Source organism: Ascaphus truei, chromosome 5, assembly GCF_040206685.1.
Source record: "Ascaphus truei isolate aAscTru1 chromosome 5, aAscTru1.hap1, whole genome shotgun sequence".
NCBI classification, from domain to species: domain Eukaryota; kingdom Metazoa; phylum Chordata; class Amphibia; order Anura; family Ascaphidae; genus Ascaphus; species Ascaphus truei.
Window position 1 is genome coordinate 194058359 of NC_134487.1, and position 27156 is coordinate 194085514.

General features: G+C 43.9%; 1 protein-coding gene across 3 annotated transcripts in view; it reads right to left on the bottom strand.

The window, feature by feature from the left end:
• Positions 1–684: 684 nt before the first annotated feature.
• Positions 685–27156, bottom strand: part of BNIP3L (BCL2 interacting protein 3 like) — a 162704-nt gene continuing 136232 nt past the window's right edge. The window contains exons 7-9 of one of the 3 annotated variants that reach the window (XR_012801801.1): positions 11618–11681; positions 2572–2700; positions 685–840 (exon numbers count right to left, since the gene is read on the bottom strand). The gene's annotated coding sequence lies outside the window, so the exon portion shown is untranslated. The remainder of the gene's footprint in view (positions 841–2571; positions 2701–11617; positions 11682–27156) is intronic. The other 2 variants (XR_012801802.1, XM_075601562.1) reach the window with 2 other exon arrangements.

Below are 27156 nucleotides of genomic sequence, written 5' to 3' on the forward strand. Positions count from 1 at the left end.
AAGAGACAATATTCAATATTAATAATCGCACATACAGTAGTAGTTGAGCCTGGTTGAAACGCATGTGTGTCATAGCATTTCTGCGCATGTGTGTCACTATGGAACCTGGTTGAAATGCATATGAGTGTCATGGCATGTCTTTGTTTTTTTTTAGGTTGCCCATTAACTGCCAATGTTGTTATCTGTGCCCTCATGGGTGGCATATCTTACCACAGTGACAATCAATGGGTTTATTGCCTACTATGTATTGTAATGTGTAGCAATGTAAATTTTATTTTATCGTGTTTTATATTTTTTCTACACAAATGGGCAAAGGCGCTATTAGCCATATTTGACTACTATTGCTATTGCACATTTGTATGTCTGGTGATGGGGGTAGAAGGGATGGGGGATGGAGGCAGCTGCCCCGAGGAGGCTGGTTAGAACTCTCGGTGGGTAGTGCGGGGGGGGGGGGTCTTAATCTCTTAATTACCATAGCAGTAATAAGGGGTTACTGGCCAGTAGTTCGTTTTTTTTATTAATCTTACTGTTGCTGCCCATGGAAGACGAGGAGGACCAGGAGGACAAAGATCCTGGTAGGAGCAAGTATAACTTTTATTTGCTATGCAGTGGCTGGCTGTTTTATGTACTACTGTAAGTGTATTTAATCGAAATATAAAGAGTAAAAACATGTACACCAAAAAGTATTTTTAAAGAAATAAATGTTTTATTTGCAAACGCTAATAAAGTAAAAATGAATAATGCACAAATACAAAGTCTCTTCACCAAATGTACAATCTTCTTTTATTTTTCTTCTTTTATTTTTCTTCTTCCTACTGGCTTTTTCTTGGATGTCTTGGCCTGTAAAGAAAGAAACAGTATTCAATATTAATAATCACACCTTCAGTAGTAGTGTGCTGAGCATGCGTGTTGCTGTGGAGCCTGGTTGAAACACATATGCGTGTCAGTGCATTTCTATGCATGTGTGTGTGGCGATGGTGGGGTTAATCAAGCCATTAATAAAGGTATTATGCCCGGCTGATTAACCACAACTCGCATTGGGAGGGAAGGAGTTAAAAGTATATGCATTACCCTGATGTATTTGCCCCTGTCCCAGCCTTCTTATCCCCATTGTACAGCCTGTTCCCTGCCTGCAGTAATAGGCTTGCCTACAAACTGTGCTATTAGGTTTTCAGGCACAAGATGGCATTGTGAGCGCTGATTGAAGAAGCGTGGCTTTATATGGGAGGTCTGCTTTGAAGAATAGGTATCCATTTTCAAGCACTCAACCTCGTAACCGCAAGGTCAATTGAATAAGGGCTTTGCGGTTAGCTCTGAAGTGTTTTTTTGACAGAATGTATCCGTTCCTTGTTAGCTCGCGTAACTTGAAAGGGGGAAAGTCTATTGCTGTGGGATGTCAGTCAATTGACATGAGAACTAGGTGAACTTAGAATTCCACAAGAGAGCCTTTCAATTAAGCGGGCTAATGTGAACGGAGACAGCTAGCACTCTAATTTTTGGAGTGCTAGCCCAAGTAAAGAAACCATGCACTCACATATCAATTTTATTACAGTGGCATAAGCAGAACATATTGTTTTAATAAACTGTCATATACTGTGAGTTTTAAATGTAGTCGGAGAAACTTTTTCTGCAAGCCAGGAAAAAATCCTTTAGTATCTTAATATGCTATGGGTGAATGAGCTGAGGGTGTTTTCCTCCCTACACTTCAAAGAGCCCCTGCTAAGTGGGAGCCTCTGGGTCCAGTAAGTGCAGGGTCGAAAAGCCTCTGATTCCAAGTGTGAAAATGGCCGGGAAGTTTCTGAGTGCCAGATCCCGGCATTCAGCATGAGCCATTTTACACCTTGGGACCAAACCCTAGACTAAGAGTCGCCAAGCTGAGGGTGGACTCCTTGTATATTAAACCGAATAGGTGTCATGCTGACACATGCGCTTTACAAACCGGAAAGCTCTTTATGCCTGGTCTGCAAACTTTGGGCAAATTGGGGATTGTGGGTTAAATGTTCCCACAGAGGGGATTGGGCATGCATGTTAGAGATAGGTCTGTGAACCCTATAAACCTGCCCGCCGAGCTATCCCCTTGGTGATTCATGACATATCCAAGCTTTGCACAGGATTCTGTACAGCGGTAGTGGTTCCAGGATGCAAGGGGTTAACAACATCGTAACTAAGGATTTACCCCTACTTCAGGAATTCGTTAGCCCTGGAGACTCCCGAACTAATTCTAACAAACTTTCTTCATTTGGCCAAGTTATTAGGTTGGCAACTTGCGACCTAGCTAAAAGAACTTTAAGCCAGAGACACTATTTCTGCAGCTTTCGTGCAAAAGACAATTTATTTCGTTTTCCATCCCAGTAAGTGTTGTATTAAGTGTATTCTGAGGTTGTCGTGTGTTTGTCTATTAAGAAAATAAATGGCAATTTATTTTGCCCTCCTTGTCGTGTTCAATCGAGAATCCCAAAAATATAAAAATGTTGATAAGTACTGGTCCACCGTGACAGTGTGTCACTGTGGAAACTGGTTGGAAATAAAACTATGATACAATAGTTGATGAATTACAGTACTGTACATTACCTGGCAGTATTTATGGATGGGTTTCCTGCACGTTGGCATCACGTATAATGTATCATAACATTTTCTAATGTTTCATCAGGCAGATCCAAAAGGGTTTTAGTTTTCAGCCATAGAGCACGTTGTGCCATACTGGAGAGGAGGGGACAAAGATAAAGACCTAACCAGATGGGAAAACTTCCGGATCCACGAGCTGAAAACCCCTGTCCCAAATGGACTGAATGTGGACATAGGACTAGGATAGAAACACTCCCAGTTCTATGTCATGCCCAAGTAATATGTGATGGTAGATAGATATCCAACTTTTCTGTTAGATCCCTTCCCTTTAATATATATTAATTGGATAACCAATCTATATAAAATACATGGCCTCAAACAGACCTACAGTATAATTAGGCATGTCAATTTTAGAATAGGAAAGGAGGGTAACTGTAATGGTGAAGGGGTTAACCAGGTTCACTAATAAAAGTTCGGCCCACTTGATTACCCCTGATCCGTGTTTTAAGGTCCTAGAGTGTCCGTTCTTGGACCCAGATGTTCTAAATGCATTACTGTGACTGTGTGCAAATTATGCGACATTAAAGGTTTCTTTGTGTTTTGCCTTTCCTGGGATGCGGGAACCGGGAGATTTCTAGGCTGTAAGTTTCAGGGTGGGTTTGCTGGAGAATGTCTTTACAGAATGTGTCTATGCATCAGGGTTCCAGATTTATGGGATACACCAAGAGTTGGATCTAAAAATCAAGTGAGATTCTCGGATGCAGCCAAGCACATTGCTCCGGGCAAACTCTAACTCTTTTACGACTCTGCCAGGATTCCTTTCTGTTACGACCGCCTTGTCCGGCGGTTTAACTGGCCTGACACGTCTTGAGGCTGGTGGCTCACTGGGACTGTCCTGGTGTGAAAGTCCATTGGCATTTCCATGTTCACTGCCTTTCTTATGCTGAATGTGGCACGGGAGATCAGGCAAATACATCTTTATACTGGGATCTTATAATTGAGCAAAGCCAATAAGTAAGATAAATTGTAATTTATCCATAGAAACAGGCAAACACACATTGAATTACAATAGACAGAAAAGATACACTTTCTGAGGGTCTGGGGTTGACAAACTGACTTTTCTGATTGAAATAAAGGGCTCGATGCAGTAAGCACTGAAAAAGCACTCTCGGCAGGGGTTCAATATTGGCATGATTTTGGCGTGTTGCCCTCGCAGTATTCAGGAAGGGCTGAATCCCTGGCAAATCACTGCGAAAGAAAAACGCCGAGTAGCCGGTGGCGAGACTGCCGATAACCTGGTGATACGCCGTCCCCAACCGAGATCAGCCTGCAGCAGAGAGAGATCTGCCGCTCTCTCTGCGCAAATCTCGGTAAAATAACAAATATTTCAAATCAATTTTTATTCATAGTGTAGATGTGCAGGGGGTCTCCGGAGCTGAACTGCATTGGTTTCAGGTCCGGGGACCCCCTGCTTCCCGAGATTCAGGCCCCTTTCTGAGGTGCCGGTATCCCTCAGCATTTAAATGTCCAAATCACGTGACCACGAACTGTAAATGTCATGATAGAGGGGGTTTGGCCCGGGATTAAAGGGGTTACACCCCATTTGGCCACCCCCTACTCTCACTTGGGAAGCAAGGGGTTAACTGGACTGAGGTCCAGTAATGTGTTTTTTACCTTGCTTCAGTATCCAAATGTTTATTCCCCTGTATAAATGTAATGTCTCATCCTGGTGTTTGCACCCACACATACACTAGGGTTAATGCGGGAGGGAAGGGGTTAATGTTAATTTAGTGATTACAGCCCTTTGTTCCCTTTTCCCGCCTTTTCAGGCTCCATTTTGCAGCCGTCCATAGGTCGCCATTGAGACTCCATGCGTTCTAATGGCAGAAGTAGCGGTTTTGTACCTGTTTTCCAGCGATGACCAGCAGGTGGCGTCCGAGAGGAGGAGCGGCTGTTTCCCGTTGTAAGTCAATGGGCTCATTGACTTCAATGGAGATTCCTCAACGCCGGCCTCGAGGAACAGGTTGGCAGCCATCCAAACTGCAGACCGCAAAAGCGGATACAATGTCTTTGAAAAGAGTTTAATCACTTCGGTCAAGTTCAAAGACAATTGGCGTGGTAATCTTGGGTTCTAGGGCCCCTGGGAATAAAGTTCTTTTTGTCCCTAGCTCCTAGGAACCCCCACACACGATCCACACCGGGTCCAGGAATGAGAGACCCCCGTAAGGGGTCGAGCGGAGAAGGAGGGTCGCGCCATTGACTTCAGTGGCGGAGCGGAGGTCCCAGTGAATCTAATGGCAGCGTGCGCTATGCATTGTCAATGGCAGCACCGCCCATTGATTCCAATGGGGAAAAGCAGCGTGGCGTAAAAACGACTAAGTGTAAAATGATGAAAAATGTAAGTCCATATCTCCGGTTCTGGAATGACCAGGGGAATGGGATTTGGGTGGCATGCAGCCAAGGTTCCGGCTTTAATGCATGACCCTTCCCAGCCCCCTCCGACCAACCAGACGGAGTGTGGGCGAATGTAAAGTTTGTTGGATTTTCCCATAGGCTTCAATGGTGGCGGTTTCTCCATTGAAAGCCTATTGCGGGAAACCCCATTGACGGCAACGGCGGAGCCCGCCATTCAATGCTATGGCAGTGGACCCCGTTGATTTCTATGGGGAATGAGTGAAAAGCAGAGATTCATTTTTAAAGGGACGAATCCTGTATTTTAAAAATGTGTTAAAGTGCATCTCTGTATCTCCGGTTCTGGAGGTCGCAGAGTTGAAATTTGGCCAATATGTAGGGTCACTGTAGGCTTTAACAACTGGCTGATTTCGACCCACTTGACCCACCAGAACGAAACTTATTAATATGTGAAAATATTAAAGTGTATATGGGATTTTGGATCTGCTCTGAAAATGCAGACTCCATCTGCTATGCTAATAGGGCAGGCAGGACATCCTGAAGACTTAGCAAAGCCCGCTGATCAAAAGTGATCAAAAGTTAACTGCCCTGATTGTTTATACTAGGGCCGGAACAAAGGAAGTTGAGTGGTTTGGGAGTGTCATCCTTTACACTTAAAATCTACTTCAAAGAGATTTTTCTTGCCAGCTCGGCGCCTAGGGTTAAGAGTACAGGGTTGAAATGGTATATAAGACAGATTCACCCCTTACTCAATTGTCTTTCGTGTTTTGGTGATTTTTGAAGATTGCTGTATGAACTGCAGTCCAGAATTATGACTATTTCATCATTCCATCTTAAGTATGTGTTATATTTTGTTGTTATTTGTACTATCTTGTTGTGTTCACCTTTTTCAAGGAATAAATTATATTTTATCATATCTAAGCCTCGTTCAGTTCAACCAGGTATATTTTTGGTGTGTATTATTAATAGCCTGTCACAAAGTTACCGTCACAGGCGTTATTAATAAAACTGGTGGCAGTGGCGGGATTGAACTGGACCTGTATTACAGTATACTGCGGGATTCTGTAATATAGTGGGAACTCGAGAGTAATTGCGAGTTCCTGGGACTAAAGATATTGAACACACAGTGTACAACATATATGGCACCTCCTCACTGTTCCCCTACTTGTGAGAAGCATTGCCTCCAGAACCAAAGTGCCGGCCATCCACGTGACTGGAGCCGGGCACCAAAACCGGAGGAGTGCATCAAGTCGGCGCGGGGACCAGCAGCCGGCAAGGTTGAGAGAGAGGCAGCGATCTGTGAGCACGAAACCCAGCAGGCTGAGCAAAGATCCACAGCTGCAGCCGCTGTAACCACCAAACCGCCTGGAGAGCAGGGGATGGACCAGCTCCGGGACGGCAGAGACTTGGGGAGGGAGCGGATGTTCTCGGAGACCACAGAAGTCTTGCACCAGGAGAGGTAAGGCCGTTGCGGCGGCCCATCCATTTTCCCTGAAAGAGCTAGCACTGGTGTGTGCGTTGGGCAACACGTGGTTCCCGGCGAAGTGGACCCAGTTCATGGCATTGGTGTCGCACCGACCCGCTTACCCCCTCCCAGAACCCAGCGCTCGAGCAACTCCGCTCTGGACTCAGCAGCCCCTTGCAGGGGGTGTCCACTGATGGCGGAGAAGCTCCGGCACGAGCCCGGCGCTCAAGCAACTCTGCTCTGGACTCAGCAGCCACTCGCGGGGGGTAGTCCACCGGCGGCGGAGAAGCTCCAGAATGAGCCCGGCGATCGAGCTCCTCTGCTCTGGACTCAGCAGCCCCTTGCGGGGGGTAGTCCACCGGCGGCGGAGAAGCTCCGGCAGGCGTTGCGGCACTGCCAACAAACGGGCCACAATAATACCCGGTGTCCGGACCGTGCACGGTCGGGCAAAGAAGCCCCTCAGGGCCAGCGCTCACAAGCTGCGGAAGAGATAACCCCGTTAGCAGCGGAGAGCGGCGGCTATCCATCAGACCCCGGCGGCGAACCAGCGGCGGCGGAGAAGAAGCCGCCATTCCGTCATCCTGCCGGCAGCAATTTTATTTGGGGGGAGGGTTGGGGTGTGCGGGAGGTGGGTGTTTCACATTGTTTGGCAGAGTCGACGATTCCCAGCGATGACCGGAGCCCCACAATCCACGCCGGCGACCCTGTACCAAAGCCAGGTAACGTTGCGGCAGCGACCCGGGGGTCACCCATGGCGATGATGGCGGCGGAAGAGCCGCGATTCTGGCAAAGTGCCGGAGCCCTTTCTGAGTGGGGGAGGGGCAGGGATTGCGGGAGGGGGTTATTTGACCTGGTTTGGCGGGAGCCGTGTTACTCCACAAAGACCTGGGATCCTTGTCCTGCACCGTTTTACCTGTACCAAGACCGGGCACTGTTGCGGCAGTGGCCCGTTGCTGCCCGGCCCAGATGATGCCGGCGACGGCCACTCCAGTCCCCCTGCAATCGGGACCAACGAAGGCGGCGGTTTCTGCAGGGACCAGCGAGGTAAGCCAAACCAAGTCGCAGACTGACCCTGATTTATTTTTTCCTATGACTGTACCCTGTTGTTTCACTATAGGGGTGACCGGGGGGTGGCAGGAGATAGGGGCACCAGGGGAGGGGAAGGAAGAGCAGCTTGTAGGGCAGCCAGGCTTCCCCATTACCTTGGCGGAGCATCAAGGGGACTCTCAGTTAAGAGACCCCCTGTTGCAGCCTTGCTATGGGCTGGAGGTATCCGGGGCAGTGGCACAGTTAGACCACCCCAGGATCACCTACCAGCCAGGAGCTAAGGTGGGTGCATCTGCACCAGCAACCCTGAACTCATCCCCGGTAATGGGGAGGCAGTGTCAGGGAGATGGCCTCACTCAGGTGTCCCTAGGATCCAGGTTAGGATTAGTTAGGGAGAAGCGGAGTGAGGGAAGGCTGCAGGTAGGTAGCCAGCACCAGGTTTTAGTAGGAGAAGAAGGGCTAGTGGTCGCCGGGGAGGGAAAGCAGCAGGTATGGCAGCTAGAGTTCCCCATTACCCTGGCAGAGCCTCATGGGGTTTCTCAGATCAGCAACCCCCTGTTGCAGCCTGGCTATGGGCTGGGGGTATTATGGGCATTGGCCAGCTTGGGCCACCCCAGGGATACCTGCCAGCAAAGAGCTAAAGCGGTTGCATCTGGAGAGATGTCCCTGAGCTCATCCCTGGTAAGGGGGAGACAAGGTCAGGGAGGTAGGTGCACTCAGGTAGTTCCAGTGTCTGGGGTAGGATTACCCAGGGGGGAGAGGAGTGACGGTGGGCTGCAGGGAGGTAAGCAGCAGGAGTCATCAGCAGGGGCTGAGGTACTGGGCCTAGGGGAGGCTAGGCAGGGAGACACTGTGGAGCAGGGGGAGATAGAAGGTCAGTGGGGTGTCAGGCAGCTGACAGAAACTAGGGATGGGCTAGGTAGGCAGGAGGTCCCTTGTTCTGACTGGTCAGGAGTGACCCCCCTGACAGATTCCCCAGGGTTCCCAGAGGAGGGACTGTGGGTAGATAGGCAACCAGGGAGGAGAGTCAAGGGTATAGCGGAGCAGCTACAGGTGGGCACAGAGCCAGGGCATGTAGGGTCCCTACAGGATAGTGACATAGCTCTTTCCCAGACTTGATTGACAGGAAAGCGACGGTCTGTGCTTGATAGTTGGTCTCTCGCTGGTGCAGAGACATGCCAGTCTCTGGGCAGTATGCAGCCTGGTCTGCAGAGGTGCCCCTTCACCATGGACTTGGTTCACTAGGCACTGGGTGGGGGGGCAGAGGGATGCAAAGGAGAATGCCCGGCGGCCACGGTGGAGCCCTGCTCAGCAGGATCTGGACTTCACTGTCCACTGTGGCCAGGACAATGTACTGGACAATGCCGGAGGACAATTTTGCCAGGCCAATCCCTCAGGACTTATTGAGTGCTTCAAGGATGCCAGTGGTGTCCCAGTGCCAGGGGAGGCAGCTGGGGCACCAGGCACCCATTGAGCAAGGGAGGTGTCATGATAGAGGGGGTTTGGCCCGGGATTAAAGGGGTTACACCCCATTTGGCCACCCCCTACTCTCACTTGGGAAGCAAAGGGTTAACTGGACTGAGGTCCAGTAATGTGTTTTTTACCTTGCTTCAGTATCCAAATGTTTATTCCCCTGTATAAATGTAATGTCTTATCCTGGTGTTTGCACCCACACATACACTAGGGTTGATGCGGGAGGGAAGGGGTTAATGTTAATTTAGTGATTATAGCCCTTTGTTCCCTTTTCCCGCCTTTTCAGGCTCCATTTTGCAGCCTTCCATAAGTCGCCAATGAGACTCCATGCGTTCTAATGGCAGAAGTAGCGTTTTTGGACCTGTTTTACAGCGACGACCAGCAGGTGGTGTCCGAGAGGAGGAGCAGCGGTTTCCCACAGACCGCAAAGGCGGATACAATGTCTTTGAAAAGAGTTTAATCACTTCGGTCACGTTCAAAGACAATTGGCGTGGGAATCTTGGGTTCTAGGGCACCTGGGAATAAAGTTCTTTTTGTCCCTAGCTCATAGGAACCCCTACACACGATCCACACCGGGTCCCGGAATGAGAGACCCCCGTAAGGGGTCGAGCGGAGAAGGAGGGTCACGCCATTGACTTCAGTGGCGGAGCGGAGGTCCCATTGAATCTAATGGCAGCGTGCGCTATGCATTGTCAATGGCGGCGCCGGCCATTGATTCCAATGGGGAAAAGCCGCGTGGCGTAAAAACGACTAAGTGTAAAATGATGAAAAATGTAAGTCCATATCTCCGGTTCTGGAATGACCAGGTGAATGGGATTTGGGTGGCATGTAGCCAAGGTTCCGGCTTTAATGCATGACCCTTCCCAGCCCCCTCGACCAACCAGACGGAGTGTGGGCGAATGTAAAGTTTGTTGGATTTACCCATAGGCTTCAATGGCGGCAGTTTCTCCATTGAAAGCCTTTTGCGGGAAACCCCATTGACGGCAACGGCGGAGCCCGCCATTCAACGCTATGGCGGCGGACCCCATTGATTTCAATGGGGAACGAGTGAAAAGCAGAGATTCATTTTTAAAGGGACGAATCCTGTATTTTAAAAATGTGTTAAAGTGCATTTCTGTATCTCCGGTTCTGGAGGTCGCAGAGAGTTGAAATTTGGCCAATATGTAGGGTCACTGTAGGCTTTAACAACTGTCCGATTTCGACCCACTGGACCCACCAGAACGGAACTTATTAATATGTGAAAATATTAAAGAGTATATGGGATTTTGGATCTGCTCTGAAAATGCAGACTCTATCTGCTATGCTATTAGGGCAGGCAGGACATCCTGAAGACTTAGCATAGCCCGCTGATCAAAAGTTAACTGCCCTGATTGTTTGTACTAGGGCCGGAACAAAGGAAGTTGAGTGGTTTGGGAGTGTCATCCTTTACACTTAAAATCTACTTCAAAGAGATTTTTCTAGCCAGCTCGGCGCCTAGGGTTAAGAGTACAGGGTTGAAATGGTATATAAGACAGATTCACCCCTTACTCAATTGTCTTTCGTGTTTTGGTGATTTTTGAAGATTGCTGTATGAACTGCCAGTCCAGAATAATGACTGTTTCATCATTCCATCTTAAGTAAGTGTTATATTTTGTTGTTATTTGTACTATCTTGTTGTGTTCACCTTTTTCAAGGAATAAATTATATTTTATCATATCTAAGCCTCGTTCAGTTCAACCCAGGTATATTTTTGGTGTGTATTATTAATAGCCTGTCACAAAGTTACCGTCACAGTAAACAAAGCAAAGGGATACCGGCACCCCATAAAGGGGCCTGTATCTCGGGAAGCAGGGGTCCCCGGACCTAAAACCAAAGCGGTTCAGCTCCGGAGACCCTCTGCACATCTACACTATGAGTAAAACACATATAAATAAACAATCATTCCTTACCTTTGCGGCTATCTGCTATGGTAATGAAGCAGCATTAATGTATTTTTAATAATAGTGTATGGGAGAAGGGGGTCCCCTAAGCTGAACCGCATTGATTTGTGGATCAGGGACCCCCTGCTTCCCGAGATACAGGCTCTGGTATGGGTCATCGGGTGCTAGTGTCACCGCCATCTTTATAGCATCCCATACGCGACGTGCTCGCTATAAAGATGGCGTTGACACTGGCACCGTTGCCCCATACCAGGGCCTGTAACTCGGGAAGCAGGGGGTCCCTGAGCCACAAATCAATGCGGTTCAGCTCAGGGCTCACGCACAATAGTATTAAAATACATTAATGCTGCTTCATTACCATAGCGGCTATCCGCTAAGGCAATGAAGAGGTTAAGGCACATGTTTATTAGGGACAATTGCCCCCAATAAACATTGCAATAAACAACAAACACCCCCTGTGCCCCCAACAACCCCTATACCCCCATTAAATATAGAACATTTTTGGGATGCACACCAATGAAACTATAGGCCTGCGGTGGCCCTCGGTGTTCCCCGCAGGCCTGCAGTAACAATTCTGTGCACCCCAAAAAAAATAACAACACATAAATATACCACCCTTAACACATACAATATAGTAATGTGCAAAATTAATATTATCCACATATGGATAATAGTGAATTTGCCCATTTAAAATACATAAAGAACAATAAATAAATTAAGTACATATTGCACTCACCCATGTCCGGCTGCCACAATGAAGGCCATCCTCATCTTCATCACCGTCCATGCCCCCTCCGATGCTGCAAAACATAAACAAGAATAAAAATAGCCAATGTAATGTCCCCTAACCCCTTAACCACCACTTGGGAGGCCTAAATACCCTCCCCCACTACCCCCCCCCCACCCCGTGAGGCATACGGGTGGTCCCCGCCAGGTGCCGTGGTCCACCAGGGTCACCGTGGGCCACAATGGGGTCCCCACGCTGCTGGCCCGATGCTGTCTGGGGGGCTTCTGGTCAGACCCACAGGTGTCTGAGGGGCCTCGGGTGGTTCCCACGGGGGTCTAGGTTCCCTCGGGTGGTCCCTACGGGTCCGCGGTGCCCCCACAGATGTGGGGCCACCGGTTCTTCCCCGCAGGTGTCCCCGTAGATCCGGCAGCCGTTTATCCGTGAGAAGTCCGAGGAGACCTCAGGTGGTCTCCATAGGTCCCCCGCAGACCTGAGGAAACAACCCTGTATGTAAAAAAATTAAATACATCAATACCCCCCCCCACCCCACCCCAGATAGGGATAATAGATTATTTGCCCATTATTAAACACATTAACTAGCATAATAAAATAAATAAAGTTCTACTAACCTTATTAATATGAATCCCCCTCGACAGCAAATTCCGTGTTCTCCGTTGCCAACAAAATACATAGCCAATACATTGCAATTACATTCTGATATCAATTAACCCCTTAATCACCTTATCAGATAATAACCGCAAAGGTAATTTAGGGGTTAAGCCACCCTGGCCCGATACCCACCCTTCACCCATTCATTTGTACAGTGGCTTCATCATCCAACACCTTTGCTGCATTGGGCAGGAACTGCATTAGGCAGTGAGGCATTTAAAGTGAGCTTTTAAGTGATAAATACAGTTAGACTACAGTTAATATACTCACTTTCTTCATGCAATGACCAATAACCTCAGCTGATATGACATGGATCTAATTGCATTCTCTTCACAGGTATGTTCCTGATGCTGTGCAAATCCTGTGTAAAAGCCTGACTGTGGCCTTGTAGAATTGATATAAGTAGGTTCCTGATGCTGTGCAAATCCTGTGTAAAAGCCTGACTGTGGCCTTGTAGAATTGATATAAGTATGTTCCTGATGCTGTGCAAATCCTGTGTAAAAGCCTGACTGTGGCCTTGTAGAATTGATATAAGTATGTTCCTGATGCTGTGCAAATCCTGTGTAAAAGCCTGACTGTGGCCTTGTAGAATTGGTATAAGTATGTTCCTGATGCTGTGCAAATCCTGTGTAAAAGCCTGACTGTGGCCTTGTAGAATTGATATAAGTATGTTCCTGATGCTGTGCAAATCCTGTGTAAAAGCCTGACTGTGGCCTTGTAGAATTGATATAAGTATGTTCCTGATGCTGTGCAAATCCTGTGTAAAAGCCTGACTGTGGCCTTGTAGAATTGATATAAGTATGTTCCTGATGCTGTGCAAATCATGTGTAAAAGCCTGACTGTGGCCTTGTAGAATTGATATAAGTATGTTCCTGATGCTGTGCAAATCCTGTGTAAAAGCCTGACTGTGGCCTTGTAGAATTGATATAAGTTAGTATGTTTGAATGTAAAAAGTTGTTTTTTTCCCTCTTAACTCTGTGCTGTTAATTGACCAAATGGAACAAGCTGACTGATTGGGGAGGGGGAGGGTCATGTGACTGTTTTTTCTGTATAATACCAACACCTTTGCTGCATTGGGCAGGAACTGCATTAGGCAGTGAGGCATTTAAAGTAAGCTTTTAAGTGATAAATACAGTTAGACTACAGTTAATATACTCACTTTCTTCATGCAATGACCAATAACCTCAGCTGATATGACATGGATCTAATTGCATTCTCTTCACAGGTATGTTCCTGATGCTGTGCAAATCCTGTGTAAAAGCCTGACTGTGGCCTTGTAGAATTGATATAAGTATGTTCCTGATGCTGTGCAAATCCTGTGTAAAAGCCTGACTGTGGCCTTGTAGAATTGATATAAGTATGTTCCTGATGCTGTGCAAATCCTGTGTAAAAGCCTGACTGTGGCCTTGTAGAATTGATATAAGTATGTTCCTGATGCTGTGCAAATCCTGTGTAAAAGCCTGACTGTGGCCTTGTAGAATTGATATAAGTATGTTCCTGATCCTGTGCAAATCCTGTGTAAAAGCCTGACTGTGGCTTTGTAGAATTGATATAAGTATGTTCCTGATGCTGTGCAAATCCTGTGTAAAAGCCTGACTGTGGCCTTGTAGAATTGATATAAGTATGTTCCTGATGCTGTGCAAATCCTGTGTAAAAGCCTGACTGTGGCCTTGTAGAATTGATATAAGTATGTTCCTGATGCTGTGCAAATCCTGTGTAAAAGCCTGACTGTGGCCTTGTAGAATTGATATAAGTATGTTCCTGATGCTGTGCAAATCCTGTGTAAAAGCCTGACTGTGGCCTTGTAGAATTGATATAAGTATGTTCCTGATGCTGTGCAAATCCTGTGTAAAAGCCTGACTGTGGCCTTGTAGAATTGATATAAGTATGTTCCTGATGCTGTGCAAATCCTGTGTAAAAGCCTGACTGTGGCCTTGTAGAATTGATATAAGTATGTTCCTGATGCTGTGCAAATCCTGTGTAAAAGCCTGACTGTGGCCTTGTAGAATTGATATAAGTATGTTCCTGATGCTGTGCAAATCCTGTGTAAAAGCCTGACTGTGGCCTTGTAGAATTGATATAAGTATGTTCCTGATGCTGTGCAAATCCTGTGTAAAAGCCTGACTGTGGCCTTGTAGAATTGATATAAGTATGTTCCTGATGCTGTGCAAATCCTGTGTAAAAGCCTGACTGTGGCCTTGTAGAATTGATATAAGTATGTTCCTGATGCTGTGCAAATCCTGTGTAAAAGCCTGACTGTGGCCTTGTAGAATTGATATAAGTATGTTCCTGATGCTGTGCAAATCCTGTGTAAAAGCCTGACTGTGGCCTTGTAGAATTGATATAAGTATGTTCCTGATGCTGTGCAAATCCTGTGAAAAAGCCTGACTGTGGCCTTGTACAATTGATATAAGTATGTTCCTGATGCTGTGCAAATCCTGTGTAAAAGCCTGACTGTGGCCTTGTAGAATTGATATAAGTTAGTATGTTTGAATGTAAAAAGTTTTTTTTTTCCCTCTTAACTCTGTGCTGTTAATTGACCAAATGGAACAAGCTGACTGATTGGGGAGGGGGAGGGTCATGTGACTGTTTTTTCTGTATAATACCAACACCTTTGCTGCATTGGGCAGGAACTGCATTAGGCAGTGAGGCATTTAAAGTGAGCTTTTAAGTGATAAATACAGTTAGACTACAGTTAATATACTCACTTTCTTCATGCAATGACCAATAACCTCAGCTGATATGAGATGGATCTAATTGCATTCTCTTCACAGGTATGTTCCTGATGCTGTGCAAATCCTGTGTAAAAGCCTGACTGTGGCCTTGTAGAATTGATATAAGTATGTTCCTGATGCTGTGCAAATCCTGTGTAAAAGCCTGACTGTGGCCTTGTAGAATTGATATAAGTATGTTCCTGATGCTGTGCAAATCCTGTGTAAAAGCCTGACTGTGGCCTTGTAGAATTGATATAAGTATGTTCCTGATGCTGTGCAAATCCTGTGTAAAAGCCTGACTGTGGCCTTGTAGAATTGATATAAGTATGTTCCTGATGCTGTGCAAATCCTGTGTAAAAGCCTGACTGTGGCCTTGTAGAATTGATATAAGTATGTTCCTGATGCTGTGCAAATCCTGTGTAAAAGCCTGACTGTGGCCTTGTAGAATTGATATAAGTATGTTCCTGATGCTGTGCAAATCCTGTGTAAAAGCCTGACTGTGGCCTTGTAGAATTGATATAAGTATGTTCCTGATGCTGTGCAAATCCTGTGTAAAAGCCTGACTGTGGCCTTGTAGAATTGATATAAGTATGTTCCTGATGCTGTGCAAATCCTGTGTAAAAGCCTGACTGTGGCCTTGTAGAATTGATATAAGTATGTTCCTGATGCTGTGCAAATCCTGTGTAAAAGCCTGACTGTGGCCTTGTAGAATTGATATAAGTATGTTCCTGATGCTGTGCAAATCCTGTGTAAAAGCCTGACTGTGGCCTTGTAGAATTGATATAAGTATGTTCCTGATGCTGTGCAAATCCTGTGTAAAAGCCTGACTGTGGCCTTGTAGAATTGATATAAGTATGTTCCTGATGCTGTGCAAATCCTGTGTAAAAGCCTGACTGTGGCCTTGTAGAATTGATATAAGTATGTTCCTGATGCTGTGCAAATCCTGTGTAAAAGCCTGACTGTGGCCTTGTAGAATTGATATAAGTATGTTCCTGATGCTGTGCAAATCCTGTGTAAAAGCCTGACTGTGGCCTTGTAGAATTGATATAAGTATGTTCCTGATGCTGTGCAAATCCTGTGTAAAAGCCTGACTGTGGCCTTGTAGAATTGATATAAGTATGTTCCTGATGCTGTGCAAATCCTGTGTAAAAGCCTGACTGTGGCCTTGTAGAATTGATATAAGTTAGTATGTTTGAATGTAAAAAGTTTTTTTTCCCCTCTTAACTCTGTGCTGTTAATTGACCAAATGGAACAAGCTGACTGATTGGGGAGGGGGAGGGTCATGTGACTGTTTTTTCTGTATAATACCAACACCTTTGCTGCATTGGGCAGGAACTGCATTAGGCAGTGAGGCATTTAAAGTGAGCTTTTAAGTGATAAATACAGTTAGACTACAGTTAATATACTCACTTTCTTCATGCAATGACCAATAACCTCAGCTGATATGACATGGATCTAATTGCATTATCTTCACAGGTATGTTCCTGATGCTGTGCAAATCCTGTGTAAAAGCCTGACTGTGGCCTTGTAGAATTGATATAAGTATGTTCCTGATGCTGTGCAAATCCTGTGTAAAAGCCTGACTGTGGCCTTGCAGAATTGATATAAGTATGTTCCTGATGCTGTGCAAATCCTGTGTAAAAGCCTGACTGTGGCCTTGTAGAATTGATATAAGTATGTTCCTGATGCTGTGCAAATCCTGTGTAAAAGCCTGACTGTGGCCTTGTAGAATTGATATAAGTATGTTCCTGATGCTGTGCAAATCCTGTGTAAAAGCCTGACTGTGGCCTTGTAGAATTGATATAAGTATGTTCCTGTTGCTGTGCAAATCCTGTGTAAAAGCCTGACTGTGGCCTTGTAGAATTGATATAAGTATGTTCCTGATGCTGTGCAAATCCTGTGAAAAAGCCTGACTGTGGCCTTGTACAATTGATATAAGTATGTTCCTGATGCTGTGCAAATCCTGTGTAAAAGCCTGACTGTGGCCTTGTAGAATTGATATAAGTTAGTATGTTTGAATGTAAAAAGTTTTTTTTTCCCTCTTAACTCTGTGCTGTTAACTGACCAAATGGAACAAGCTGACTGATTGGAGAGGGGGAGGGTCATGTGACTGTTTTTTCTGTATAATACCAACACCTTTGCTGCATTGGGCAGGAACTGCATTAGGCAGTGAGGCATTTAAAGTGAGCTTTTAAGTGATAAATACAGTTAGACTACAGTTAATATACTCACTTTCTTCATGCAATGACCAATAACCTCAGCTGATATGACATGGATCTAATTGCATTCTCTTCACAGGTATGTTCCTGATTCTGTGCAAATCCTGTGTAAAAGCCTGACTGTGGCCTTGTAGAATTGATATAAGTATGTTCCTGATGCTGTGCAAGTCCTGTGTAAAAGCCTGACTGTGGCCTTGTAGAATTGATATAAGTATGTTCCTGATGCTGTGCAAATCCTGTGTAAAAGCCTGACTGTGGCCTTGTAGAATTGATATAAGTATGTTCCTGATGCTGTGCAAATCCTGTGTAAAAGCCTGACTGTGGCCTTGACGAATTGATATAAGTATGTTCCTGATGCTGTGCAAATCCTGTGTAAAAGCCTGACTGTGGCCTTGACGAATTGATATAAGTATGTTCCTGATGCTGTGCAAATCCTGTGTAAAAGCCTGACTGTGGCCTTGTAGAATTGATATAAGTATGTTCCTGATGCTGTGCAAATCCTGTGTAAAAGCCTGACTGTGGCCTTGTAGAATTGATATAAGTATGTTCCTGATGCTGTGCAAATCCTGTGTAAAAGCCTGACTGTGGCCTTGTAGAATTGATATAAGTATGTTCCTGATGCTGTGCAAATCCTGTGTAAAAGCCTGACTGTGGCCTTGTAGAATTGATATAAGTATGTTCCTGATGCTGTGCAAATCCTGTGTAAAAGCCTGACTGTGGCCTTGTAGAATTGATATAAGTATGTTCCTGATGCTGTGCAAATCCTGTGTAAAAGCCTGACTGTGGCCTTGTAGAATTGATATAAGTATGTTCCTGATGCTGTGCAAATCCTGTGTAAAAGCCTGACTGTGGCCTTGTAGAATTGATATAAGTATGTTCCTGATGCTGTGCAAATCCTGTGTAAAAGCCTGACTGTGGCCTTGTAGAATTGATATAAGTATGTTCCTGATGCTGTGCAAATCCTGTGTAAAAGCCTGACTGTGGCCTTGTAGAATTGATATAAGTATGTTCCTGATGCTGTGCAAATCCTGTGTAAAAGCCTGACTGTGGCCTTGTAGAATTGATATAAGTATGTTCCTGATGCTGTGCAAATCCTGTGTAAAAGCCTGACTGTGGCCTTGTAGAATTGATATAAGTATGTTCCTGATGCTGTGCAAATCCTGTGTAAAAGCCTGACTGTGGCCTTGTAGAATTGATATAAGTATGTTCCTGATGCTGTGCAAATCCTGTGTAAAAGCCTGACTGTGGCCTTGTAGAATTGATATAAGTATGTTCCTGATGCTGTGCAAATCCTGTGTAAAAGCCTGACTGTGGCCTTGTAGAATTGATATAAGTATGTTCCTGATCCTGTGCAAATCCTGTGTAAAAGCCTGACTGTGGCCTTGTAGAATTGATATAAGTTAGTATGTTTGAATGTAAAAAGTTTTTTTTTCCCTCTTAACTCTGTGCTGTTAATTGACCAAATGGAACAAGCTGACTGATTGGGGAGGGGGAGGGTCATGTGACTGTTTTTTCTGTATAATACCAACACCTTTGCTGCATTGGGCAGGAACTGCATTAGGCAGTGAGGCATTTAAAGTGAGCTTTTAAGTGATAAATACAGTTAGACTACAGTTAATATACTCACTTTCTTCATGCAATGACCAATAACCTCAGCTGATATGACATGGATCTAATTGCATTATCTTCACAGGTATGTTCCTGATGCTGTGCAAATCCTGTGTAAAAGCCTGACTGTGGCCTTGTAGAATTGATATAAGTATGTTCCTGATGCTGTGCAAATCCTGTGTAAAAGCCTGACTGTGGCCTTGCAGAATTGATATAAGTATGTTCCTGATGCTGTGCAAATCCTGTGTAAAAGCCTGACTGTGGCCTTGTAGAATTGATATAAGTATGTTCCTGATGCTGTGCAAATCCTGTGTAAAAGCCTGACTGTGGCCTTGTAGAATTGATATAAGTATGTTCCTGATGCTGTGCAAATCCTGTGAAAAAGCCTGACTGTGGCCTTGTACAATTGATATAAGTATGTTCCTGATGCTGTGCAAATCCTGTGTAAAAGCCTGACTGTGGCCTTGTAGAATTGATATAAGTTAGTATGTTTGAATGTAAAAAGTTTTTTTTTTCCCTCTTAACTCTGTGCTGTTAACTGACCAAATGGAACAAGCTGACTGATTGGGGAGGGGGAGGGTCATGTGACTGTTTTTTCTGTATAATACCAACACCTTTGCTGCATTGGGCAGGAACTGCATTAGGCAGTGAGGCATTTAAAGTGAGCTTTTAAGTGATAAATACAGTTAGACTACAGTTAATATACTCACTTTCTTCATGCAATGACCAATAACCTCAGCTGATATGACATGGATCTAATTGCATTCTCTTCACAGGTATGTTCCTGATGCTGTGCAAATCCTGTGTAAAAGCCTGACTGTGGCCTTGTAGAATTGATATAAGTATGTTCCTGATGCTGTGCAAGTCCTGTGTAAAAGCCTGACTGTGGCCTTGTAGAATTGATATAAGTATGTTCCTGATGCTGTGCTAATCCTGTGTAAAAGCCTGACTGTGGCCTTGTAGAATTGATATAAGTATGTTCCTGATGCTGTGCAAATCCTGTGTAAAAGCCTGACTGTGGCCTTGTAGAATTGATATAAGTATGTTCCTGATGCTGTGCAAATGCTGTGTAAAAGCCTGACTGTGGCCTTGTAGAATTGATATAAGTATGTTCCTGATGCTGTGCAAATCCTGTGTAAAAGCCTGACTGTGGCCTTGTAGAATTGATATAAGTATGTTCCTGATGCTGTGCAAATCCTGTGTAAAAGCCTGACTGTGGCCTTGTAGAATTGATATAAGTTAGTATGTTTGAATGTAAAAAGTTTTTTTTTTCCCTCTTAACTCTGTGCTGTTAATTGACCAAATGGAACAAGCTGACTGATTGGGGAGGGGGAGGGTCATGTGACTGTTTTTTCTGTATAATACCAACACCTTTGCTGCATTGGGCAGGAACTGCATTAGGCAGTGAGGCATTTAAAGTGAGCTTTTAAGTGATAAATACAGTTAGACTACAGTTAATATACTCACTTTCTTCATGCAATGACCAATAACCTCAGCTGATATGACATGGATCTAATTGCATTCTCTTCACAGGTATGTTCCTGATGCTGTGCAAATCCTGTGTAAAAGCCTGACTGTGGCCTTGTAGAATTGATATAAGTATGTTCCTGATGCTGTGCAAATCCTGTGTAAAAGCCTGACTGTGGCCTTGTAGAATTGATATAAGTATGTTCCTGATGCTGTGCAAATCCTGTGTAAAAGCCTGACTGTGGCCTTGTAGAATTGATATAAGTATGTTCCTGATGCTGTGCAAATCCTGTGTAAAAGCCTGACTGTGGCCTTGTAGAATTGATATAAGTATGTTCCTGATGCTGTGCAAATCCTGTGTAAAAGCCTGACTGTGGCCTTGTAGAATTGATATAAGTATGTTCCTGATGCTGTGCAAATCCTGTGTAAAAGCCTGACTGTGGCCTTGTAGAATTGATATAAGTATGTTCCTGATGCTGTGCAAATCCTGTGTAAAAGCCTGACTGTGGCCTTGTATAATTGATATAAGTATGTTCCTGATGCTGTGCAAATCCTGTGTAAAAGCCTGACTGTGGCCTTGTAGAATTGATATAAGTATGTTCCTGATGCTGTGCAAATCCTGTGTAAAAGCCTGACTGTGGCCTTGTAGAATTGATATAAGTATGTTCCTGATGCTGTGCAAATCCTGTGTAAAAGCCTGACTGTGGCCTTGTAGAATTGATATAAGTTAGTATGTTTGAATGTAAAAAGTTTTTTTTTTCCCTCTTAACTCTGTGCTGTTAATTGACCAAATGGAACAAGCTGACTGATTGGGGAGGGGGAGGGTCATGTGACTGTTTTTTCTGTATAATACCAACACCTTTGCTGCATTGGGCAGGAACTGCATTAGGCAGTGAGGCATTTAAAGTGAGCTTTTAAGTGATAAATACAGTTAGACTACAGTTAATATACTCACTTTCTTCATGCAATGATCAATAACCTCAGCTGATATGACATGGATCTAATTGCATTCTCTTCACAGGTATGTTCCTGATGCTGTGCAAATCCTGTGTAAAAGCCTGACTGTGGCCTTGTAGAATTGATATAAGTATGTTCCTGATGCTGTGCAAATCCTGTGTAAAAGCCTGACTGTGGCCTTGTAGAATTGATATAAGTTAGTATGTTTGAATGTAAAAAGTTTTTTTTTTCCCTCTTAACTCTGTGCTGTTAATTGACCAAATGGAACAAGCTGACTGATTGGGGAGGGGGAGGGTCATGTGACTGTTTTTTCTGTATAATACCAACACCTTTGCTGCATTGGGCAGGAACTGCATTAGGCAGTGAGGCATTTAAAGTGAGCTTTTAAGTGATAAATACAGTTAGACTACAGTTAATATACTCACTTTCTTCATGCAATGACCAATAACCTCAGCTGATATGACATGGATCTAATTGCATTCTCTTCACAGGTATGTTCCTGATGCTGTGCAAATCCTGTGTAAAAGCCTGACTGTGGCCTTGTAGAATTGATATAAGTTAGTATGTTTGAATGTAAAAAGTTTTTTTTTTCCCTCTTAACTCTGTGCTGTTAATTGACCAAATGGAACAAGCTGACTGATTGGGGAGGGGGAGGGTCATGTGACTGTTTTTTCTGTATAATACCAACACCTTTGCTGCATTGGGCAGGAACTGCATTAGGCAGTGAGGCATTTAAAGTGAGCTTTTAAGTGATAAATACAGTTAGACTACAGTTAATATACTCACTTTCTTCATGCAATGACCAATAACCTCAGCTGATATGACATGGATCTAATTGCATTCTCTTCACAGGTATGTTCCTGATGCTGTGCAAATCCTGTGTAAAAGCCTGACTGTGGCCTTGTAGAATTGATATAAGTATGTTCCTGATGCTGTGCAAATCCTGTGTAAAAGCCTGACTGTGGCCTTGTAGAATTGATATAAGTATGTTCCTGATGCTGTGCAAATCCTGTGTAAAAGCCTGACTGTGGCCTTGTAGAATTGATATAAGTATGTTCCTGATGCTGTGCAAATCCTGTGTAAAAGCCTGACTGTGGCCTTGTAGAATTGATATAAGTATGTTCCTGATGCTGTGCAAATCCTGTGTAAAAGCCTGACTGTGGCCTTGTAGAATTGATATAAGTATGTTCCTGATGCTGTGCAAATCCTGTGTAAAAGCCTGACTGTGGCCTTGTAGAATTGATATAAGTATGTTCCTGATGCTGTGCAAATCCTGTGTAAAAGCCTGACTGTGGCCTTGTAGAATTGATATAAGTATGTTCCTGATGCTGTGCAAATCCTGTGTAAAAGCCTGACTGTGGCCTTGTAGAATTGATATAAGTATGTTCCTGATGATGTGCAAATCCTGTGTAAAAGCCTGACTGTGGCCTTGTAGAATTGATATAAGTATGTTCCTGATGCTGTGCAAATCCTGTGTAAAAGCCTGACTGTGGCCTTGTAGAATTGATATAAGTATGTTCCTGATGCTGTGCAAATCCTGTGTAAAAGCCTGACTGTGGCCTTGTAGAATTGATATAAGTATGTTCCTGATGCTGTGCAAATCCTGTGTAAAAGCCTGACTGTGGCCTTGTAGAATTGATATAAGTATGTTCCTGATGCTGTGCAAATCCTGTGTAAAAGCCTGACTGTGGCCTTGTAGAATTGATATAAGTTAGTATGTTTGAATGTAAAAAGTTTTTTTTTTCCCTCTTAACTCTGTGCTGTTAATTGACCAAATGGAACAAGCTGACTGATTGGGGAGGGGGAGGGTCATGTGACTGTTTTTTCTGTATAATACCAACACCTTTGCTGCATTGGGCAGGAACTGCATTAGGCAGTGAGGCATTTAAAGTGAGCTTTTAAGTGATAAATACAGTTAGACTACAGTTAATATACTCACTTTCTTCATGCAATGACCAATAACCTCAGCTGATATGACATGGATCTAATTGCATTCTCTTCACAGGTATGTTCCTGATGCTGTGCAAATCCTGTGTAAAAGCCTGACTGTGGCCTTGTAGAATTGATATAAGTATGTTCCTGATGCTGTGCAAATCCTGTGTAAAAGCCTGACTGTGGCCTTGTAGAATTGATATAAGTATGTTCCTGATGCTGTGCAAATCCTGTGTAAAAGCCTGACTGTGACCTTGTAGAATTGATATAAGTATGTTCCTGATGCTGTGCAAATCCTGTGTAAAAGCCTGACTGTGGCCTTGTAGAATTGATATAAGTATGTTCCTGATGCTGTGCAAATCCTGTGTAAAAGCCTGACTGTGGACTTGTAGAATTGATATAAGTATGTTCCTGATGCTGTGCAAATCCTGTGTAAAAGCCTGACTGTGGCCTTGTAGAATTGATATAAGTATGTTCCTGATGCTGTGCAAATCCTGTGTAAAAGCCTGACTGTGGCCTTGTAGAATTGATATAAGTATGTTCCTGATGCTGTGCAAATCCTGTGTAAAAGCCTGACTGTGGCCTTGTAGAATTGATATAAGTATGTTCCTGATGCTGTGCAAATCCTGTGTAAAAGCCTGACTGTGGCCTTGTAGAATTGATATAAGTATGTTCCTGATGCTGTGCAAATCCTGTGTAAAAGCCTGACTGTGGCCTTGTAGAATTGATATAAGTATGTTCCTGATGCTGTGCAAATCCTGTGTAAAAGCCTGACTGTGGCCTTGTAGAATTGATATAAGTATGTTCCTGATGCTGTGCAAATCCTGTGTAAAAGCCTGACTGTGGCCTTGTAGAATTGATATAAGTATGTTCCTGATGCTGTGCAAATCCTGTGTAAAAGCCTGACTGTGGACTTGTAGAATTGATATAAGTATGTTCCTGATGCTGTGCAAATCCTGTGTAAAAGCCTGACTGTGGCCTTGTAGAATTGATATAAGTATGTTCCTGATGCTGTGCAAATCCTGTGTAAAAGCCTGACTGTGACCTTGTAGAATTGATATAAGTATGTTCCTGATGCTGTGCAAATCCTGTGTAAAAGCCTGACTGTGGCCTTGTAGAATTGATATAAGTATGTTCCTGATGCTGTGCAAATCCTGTGTAAAAGCCTGACTGTGGCCTTGTAGAATTGATATAAGTATGTTCCTGATGCTGTGCAAATCCTGTGTAAAAGCCTGACTGTGGCCTTGTAGAATTGATATAAGTATGTTCCTGATGCTGTGCAAATCCTGTGTAAAAGCCTGACTGTGGCCTTGAAGAATTGATATAAGTATGTTCCTGATGCTGTGCAAATCCTGTGTAAAAGCCTGACTGTGGCCTTGTAGAATTGATATAAGTATGTTCCTGATGCTGTGCAAATCCTGTGTAAAAGCCTGACTGTGGCCTTGTAGAATTGATATAAGTATGTTCCTGATGCTGTGCAAATCCTGTGTAAAAGCCTGACTGTGGCCTTGTAGAATTGATATAAGTATGTTCCTGATGCTGTGCAAATCCTGTGTAAAAGCCTGACTGTGGCCTTGTAGAATTGATATAAGTATGTTCCTGATGCTGTGCAAATCCTGTGTAAAAGCCTGACTGTGGCCTTGTAGAATTGATATAAGTATGTTCCTGATGCTGTGCAAATCCTGTGTAAAAGCCTGACTGTGGCCTTGTAGAATTGATATAAGTATGTTCCTGATGCTGTGCAAATCCTGTGTAAAAGCCTGACTGTGACCTTGTAGAATTGATATAAGTATGTTCCTGATGCTGTGCAAATCCTGTGTAAAAGCCTGACTGTGGCCTTGTAGAATTGATATAAGTATGTTCCTGATGCTGTGCAAATCCTGTGTAAAAGCCTGACTGTGGCCTTGTAGAATTGATATAAGTATGTTCCTGATGCTGTGCAAATCCTGTGTAAAAGCCTGACTGTGGCCTTGTAGAATTGATATAAGTTAGTATGTTTGAATGTAAAAAGTTTTTTTTTTCCCTCTTAACTCTGTGCTGTTAATTGACCAAATGGAACAAGCTGACTGATTGGGGAGGGGGAGGGTCATGTGACTGTTTTTTCTGTATAATACCAACACCTTTGCTGCATTGGGCAGGAACTGCATTAGGCAGTGAGGCATTTAAAGTGAGCTTTTAAGTGATAAATACAGTTAGACTACAGTTAATATACTCACTTTCTTCATGCAATGACCAATAACCTCAGCTGATATGACATGGATCTAATTGCATTCTCTTCACAGGTATGTTCCTGATGCTGTGCAAATCCTGTGTAAAAGCCTGACTGTGGCCTTGTAGAATTGATATAAGTATGTTCCTGATGCTGTGCAAATCCTGTGTAAAAGCCTGACTGTGGCCTTGTAGAATTGATATAAGTATGTTCCTGATGCTGTGCAAATCCTGTGTAAAAGCCTGACTGTGGCCTTGTAGAATTGATATAAGTATGTTCCTGATGCTGTGCAAATCCTGTGTAAAAGCCTGACTGTGGCCTTGTAGAATTGATATAAGTATGTTCCTGATGCTGTGCAAATCCTGTGTAAAAGCCTGACTGTGGCCTTGTAGAATTGATATAAGTATGTTCCTGATGCTGTGCAAATCCTGTGTAAAAGCCTGACTGTGGCCTTGTAGAATTGATATAAGTATGTTCCTGATGCTGTGCAAATCCTGTGTAAAAGCCTGACTGTGGCCTTGTAGAATTGATATAAGTTAATATGTTTGAATGTAAAAAGTTTTTTTTTTCCCTCTTAACTCTGTGCTGTTAATTGACCAAATGGAACAAGCTGACTGATTGGGGAGGGGGAGGGTCATGTGACTGTTTTTTCTGTATAATACCAACACCTTTGCTGCATTGGGCAGGAACTGCATTAGGCAGTGAGGCATTTAAAGTGAGCTTTTAAGTGATAAATACAGTTAGACTACAGTTAATATACTCACTTTCTTCATGCAATGACCAATAACCTCAGCTGATATGACATGGATCTAATTGCATTCTCTTCACAGGTATGTTCCTGATGCTGTGCAAATCCTGTGTAAAAGCCTGACTGTGGCCTTGTAGAATTGATATAAGTATGTTCCTGATGCTGTGCAAATCCTGTGTAAAAGCCTGACTGTGGCCTTGTAGAATTGATATAAGTATGTTCCTGATGCTGTGCAAATCCTGTGTAAAAGCCTGACTGTGGCCTTGTAGAATTGATATAAGTATGTTCCTGATGCTGTGCAAATCCTGTGTAAAAGCCTGACTGTGACCTTGTAGAATTGATATAAGTATGTTCCTGATGCTGTGCAAATCCTGTGTAAAAGCCTGACTGTGGCCTTGTAGAATTGATATAAGTATGTTCCTGATGCTGTGCAAATCCTGTGTAAAAGCCTGACTGTGGCCTTGTAGAATTGATATAAGTATGTTCCTGATGCTGTGCAAATCCTGTGTAAAAGCCTGACTGTGGCCTTGTAGAATTGATATAAGTATGTTCCTGATGCTGTGCAAATCCTGTGTAAAAGCCTGACTGTGGACTTGTAGAATTGATATAAGTATGTTCCTGATGCTGTGCAAATCCTGTGTAAAAGCCTGACTGTGGCCTTGTAGAATTGATATAAGTATGTTCCTGATGCTGTGCAAATCCTGTGTAAAAGCCTGACTGTGGCCTTGTAGAATTGATATAAGTATGTTCCTGATGCTGTGCAAATCCTGTGTAAAAGCCTGACTGTGGCCTTGTAGAATTGATATAAGTATGTTCCTGATGCTGTGCAAATCCTGTGTAAAAGCCTGACTGTGGCCTTGTAGAATTGATATAAGTATGTTCCTGATGCTGTGCAAATCCTGTGTAAAAGCCTGACTGTGGCCTTGTAGAATTGATATAAGTATGTTCCTGATGCTGTGCAAATCCTGTGTAAAAGCCTGACTGTGGCCTTGTAGAATTGATATAAGTTAGTATGTTTGAATGTA